Below are 6,042 nucleotides of genomic sequence, written 5' to 3'. Positions count from 1 at the left end.
CCTGGAGTCCCTAAGCAACTGGATCTAAGACCTTCCTCAACAGTCCAGGATCCCTCTGCTCATCAGCTGGGATTTTTAAAGACCTTGCGAGGGCAGTAAAAGACGTTAGAGGTCTGTGATTGGTCATCTTCAGAAGTGCGGGACCCCCTGTGATTGGCTAAGGGAGATATACATCAAATCATCCATGCATTGTCAGCAGGATTCAGGGGCTTTTCACAGGCCTTAGATCTTATCAGCAATGTCTTGGAGCCTTCAACTTGTCAGTGATATTCTAAAGTTACAGCATGGAAGAATATTTATGGCAAACAGCCATGGTTTTTTTCAAGTACAGTTCTTTCGTGAGAATGGGGGAGTGATAACAGCAAATTCTTAACACAAGTTAATATATGTCTTTATGTTAGGCCTAACCAATATAATATAAAATATTATTTATATTATTATATAATTTATCCAATAAAGTATTGATCTATCTCCAAAATCAAATAGAAGTAATATTATCATCAGAACATGGTGGGTTAATTAATTATCACCTACATGACTCTTATTCTGATAGCACTATGGGGGCAGTGCAGGAGTCAGGAGGACCTGAATTCAAATCTCACCTCAGACACCTCTCACTCACTAGCTGTGTGACCTTGGGTGAGTCACTTAACCCCAATTGCCTCATCCTGGGTCATCTCCAGTCATCCTGATGAATATCTGGTCACTGGATTCAGATGGCTCTGGAGGAGAAGTGAGGCTGGTGACCTGCACAGCCCTCCCTCATTCAAAACAAAGTCAAGTGCAAGTCATGTCATTATTTCTCTGATGGCATGGTCTTCTTCCGCAAGGAAGGACAAACACAAACATTTATAGCACTAAATGAATCAAGCTTCACTCTATTCTACTTAACTCCCTAATGCAATCACTAGTACTCAATGAATCACAATGAATTAAGCAGATTCTAATTAAATTGAATAGGGCTGTCAAAATTGGATGGAAGGCTGGATCTGGAGTCAGGAAAATCTGAGTCCAAATCCTGCCTCAGACACTTACTAGTTGTGTGACCCTGGTCAAGTCACTTAATTTGTCTGCCTCAGCATCTATCTCCTAGGGTTGTTGTGAGGATAGAAAGATAATATTTGTAAAGTGTTTCACAAACCTTGGGGCAGTGAGGTGACACAGTGGATACCCTGGAATCTTCATAAGTTCAAATTTGGCCTTAGACACTTATTAACTGTGTGACTCTGAGCAAGTCACTTAATCCTGTTTGCCACAGTTTCCTCATCTGTAAGGTAAGATGGAGAAAGAAATGGCAAACTCCTCCATAATCTTTGCCAAGAAAACCTCAAAAATGGGATCACGGAGTTGAACATGATTGAAAAATGACTGAACTGTAACAACAAAAATTGAAAAATCCCTTACCATGCTGTATAATGCTAACTTTCATCATTATTATAATCAATAAGTATAGTCAAGCAACACAAATCCATACAAGGGTCCTGTCTGGAAGAGTATGTATGTCTTGTTTCAATACTTTGACGCTACCACCTTTGTGCCAAGCATGATTTATCCTCAGTCTTCTCAGGAATTGGTGTTTTCACTGATCAGAGTTTTTAAGTCTTTAAAACTTGTTTCCTTTAATAGCGTTAAAGTCATTGTCTAAATTGTTCTGCTCAGTTCACCCTGGATCAATTCAAAAAAGTATTCCTAGGTTTCATACTTTTCATCATATTTTGTGCAGAAAATAGAATTATGAAACAATTCCTACACCATAATCTGGTCATATTATATGGGGTCTTGACAATTCATGATTATCACATTTCAGAGAATAGGATTTCACCTAATGTATCTAAATCTGCACACAATGAGCCAGTGAATAAAATACTGTCCTCTCTTAATAGTATGGAGCAAAGTCGAGAGCAGTAGCATTTTGGAATCATTTATTATCATTAAAGATGGCAGGGGTTTTCTTCGTCAAAGGAAAATGAGTGGAGAACTTTGGAAACACTCCCAAATGTCAAAATACAGGAGATAATGTAGCATCTGAAGTAGCTCCCATGTTTCATCTAAGATCCCTGGAAGAGCACACCCTCCTACCCACCCCAATTCCTTCAAGGTAATTTATGGTTCCACCTCAACTCACAACCATAGTTTACAAGTCCTCACCTGTCAATTTGGTTTTCTCTAGTCAGTTGAGGGATACCATTAGTTCAGACAAAATCTTTTAATGGAAAAGTTGTAATAGGACTCTCCCCCTCCAAAAAAACAAACAACAACTTAGGACACACTCTCCTCAAGTACACAGGAAGGAGAGTGGGTACACACTTAGAAAAGTCTTCCCAACTCTAGATCTATGTTTCATTATTATACATATCTATTAATAGGAAAACCCCTTTGCTCTAGTGCTGTATTTTGACTAGCTTCACTGCCTCTATATAGTCATTATAGCATAGGCCAATTAAATTCATTAATTATTAGAGACTAGAGTCTCCCAGGCATGTTTATTTGGATGCTTCTCAATGGCAAATTAAGATCTATTCATCTTGTGTACTTAGGCAAGTCTCTTCCTCAATTTGAGTCTGTAATAGGGTGTTGGTTTAAAGATGGATTACAAGGTCCTTTCAGTTCTAATGATCACAATCTAAAAAGGAAAATAATAAAATATGAACTAGCAAAGATCCTGATCATTCTCTGAACTGCACAAGTCAATTTCTACTTAAAGCCATTGAAAAATACTTATTTTATGCCTTGAAAAAAAAAGGAATTAATTATACTGTTGACTGATAGCTTGGTCAAAGTATTTTGAAAGCCAGATTTTATATGTGAGACTCAAGGAAACATAGAGTCATAGGTTTAGAGTTGGAAGAGACCACTGAGGTTAACTACTCCAACTTTCTTCATATGGATTAAGAAACTGAGGCCCAAGTTAAAGAGTTTGCCCAAGGACACACCAAGGAGTAAGTGACAGAACTGGAATACAAAGCCAAGTTCTCCCTCTGACTCTAAATCTAGCATTCTTTCCATTGCCCATACCCTTTTTGTCAGAGGCAGAATTAGAACCCAGGACCTGCTTGCTAAAGTTACCAAGGCTCTACCGCTCCCCCTTTCCTCTTCTTTTCCTTAACCTGACATCCTTATGGGGCTTTTTCCCTTCACATTTGTCATTTTTATACTTAGTGTTTGGCAATGATTTCTTAATTAAAAGCTTATAGATTATTAGTTTAAAAATCACAGCAGACCAAAGTGAGTGTGATTTATTTCAAATTTCAAAAGCCTCCTGTTAAGATTCTCAGGAGAGACAATTAAAGGAAATGTCACTGCATGGCCAGAGCAAAAGGTTTTTCTTGGCTTAAACTGGGCTAAGTAACAGGAAATCAGGAGTTTGTTGGTATTATAATTATATGAATGGGTTGCTGTCATAGTGTAGGTATGGTATGCTTGACTTTCAGACTGTCCACAGGGAAACTCAGACTTCATTCAGTTTTAGGCCTAATGGTGCAAAACATTGTCACTGTTACAACAACCCTGTTTAGAGTCAATGGCAGCGTGGGAAGGTTGAAGAATGTGTAAGACCAATTTTGACAATCTCTACTATGAAGTAAGGAGTATATTTCTCTGGCCCTCCCCATCTCTCATGTTCCTTCCTCATCCCTCTGCTTTTTCTCTGGCTTAGAATTAGAAGATACCCCAATATTTCAACTCCTCTAATGGGCAATTTGTGTACTTATTTCAAGGTAGTCTGGGGTTGGGCTGAGACTTGGGGTAGGTGCATGAATAATGTCCAGTGAAGGCCCCCTTTCATCATATTGTCTATAGAGAAGGGAAACTGGAATTGAGATGAAGTATCGATATTTCTCTTCGTACAGTGGAATTGATATCCCAGATTATTTCTGGGGATATATTTTCCAGGAAGGGAGATTTCATACTTATCAAATCCATTTGGAGGGGAAGAGGGAATTAGGGAAAGTGAATTAGGAGATTAATATTCACCTTATTTTCAGAAGAGAAATTCAACAGTGGTTGTTTTAATCCAATTTCATGAATATTTGCTGGATGCCTGCCCTATGTAAGGTTCTGGGATTAGTCAGAGAGGAATAAGACACATCCCCTGTCTCAGGGAACAACCTTACCACTGTGTATTTTTCATTAAGGTAAGAGTCAGGAGAGACCAAGATTTGGAATCTCAGCTCTGCTACTTATTACCTGTAAAATGTGTGGCCTCAGACCTTTAACCTCCCTGGGCCTCAGTTTCCTCTGCAAAATGAAAAAATTAGATTATCTTTAAGATGTCTTTAAGGACAGTGAGGATGTGCAGATGACAGAGCGCTGGACCTGGAGTCAAGAAGACTCTTCTTCCTGAGTTCAAATCTGGCCACAGATACTTACTAGCTGTGTGACCCAGAGTAAGTCACTTAACCCTGTTTGCCTTAGTTTCCTCATCTGTAAAATGGGCTTGAGAAGGAAATGGCAAACCACTCCAGTATCTCTGCCAAGAAAACTCCAAATGGAGTCACAAAGAGTCGGACATGACTGAAAACAATAAAAAGATCCCTTTTAGCTCTAAACAAATGGTAAAATATATGTAAATCACTTTGTAAAAACTAAAGAAGCATCAACCATCCTGGCCTTATGAATAATACGTTACTATTTCACTATTGTTAATTTCATTATTTTAATTTTTATTATTATAGGTTTTGTTACTATTAACACTGATAATTTCATTATAATTTTTGTTATGCAATATTTCATTATTAATAATATAATGGTGAAAATAGTAATATTAATAATTAATAATAATAATAAACAGACCTAGAAGAAAAGAGTTAGCCAGTACACACCCACCCTGGCAGACAGCTAACAGAAAAACAATCAGAAAGAGAAACAGATCAGGTCCCAGGCACACATTCCTCATGAGCATAGTTAAATAGTGTGGTGTGCCAACTAGAGAGTTCTGGAAAAACTTGGCATCTGTTTCTTATTGGAGGTCACTCACTGTGCATGCCTACTGTCAGTGCTTCAACTACCTGCATCTAATCTCTTTTGGGCTCCCTGCCAGAGATAAATCACTGCTCACATCTTGTCCATGTCTCCCTCTGGGTGACAAGCCTAAAAGTCAGTTATGACACAGGACACTTACATAAGCAGAAGCTGGAAGGAGATCATTCACTATGAATAAACATGGCTTAGAGAGAGGGCACCAAGCTCCCTGGTGAGCTCTGCTTCTCCCTCAGGGAGCTGTTTTTTAGTGATCAGACCTTCATTCCTTTTTTTTTAATCCCCTTGTATACTCCTCGCCATAACTATTTAAAACCCTTTCTACCCTTCTTAGGACCCCAGTTTCCTCTATTTCATCCTGCCCTATTTCAATTTCAGTAAATGACCTCTAGAACTACTTTACTGAGAAAATCTAGGCCACTGTGAGTTCCCTCTTCTTTTCTACTCTCCACCTCAAAAATCTCTATTTTGGCTTTCTTTCATCCTTTGGTTCCTTCCTCCAGTCTCAGAGGAGGAAGTACTTGCCCTTCCACCTTCCTGAGGAGGTCTTCTCCCCTTTGCACCTATATCTATATCCTTAGAGACTCTGTTGTGTTCCTTTAATTATTTATTTCCTGCTGTCTTTTAGATGGCTGAGTGTATAGTGAGAGTGCTGGACCTGGAATCAGGAAGACCTAAGTTTCAGTGTGACCTCAGATACTTACTAGCTGTGTGACCCTGGGCAAGTCACTTAACCCTATTTGTCTCAGTTTCCCCATCTGTAAAATGAGTTGGAGAAGGAAATGGCAAACCATTTCAGTATCTTTGCCAAGGAAACCCTAAAAAGGGTCACAGAGTCAGACACGACTACAAAAAAAAGACTCAACGACAGTAACAAAAAAATGACTGGGAAAAGGAAATGACAAACTGCTCCTGTCAAGAAAACTCCAAACAAGGTCACTAAAAATCTGACATAACCGAAAATGACTGAACGAGCAATAAAGCTGTCCTCTTCAGTTTCCTTCCTATTTTTCTCCTTGCTTTTACTGCCAAATTTCTAGAATGAATGTTCAAGGTCCCTTGCTA

The sequence above is a fragment of the Notamacropus eugenii genome, chromosome 1 (genome assembly GCF_028372415.1).
Source record: "Notamacropus eugenii isolate mMacEug1 chromosome 1, mMacEug1.pri_v2, whole genome shotgun sequence".
Classification (NCBI taxonomy): Eukaryota; Metazoa; Chordata; class Mammalia; order Diprotodontia; family Macropodidae; genus Notamacropus; species Notamacropus eugenii.
This window is presented reverse-complemented; position numbering follows the sequence as displayed.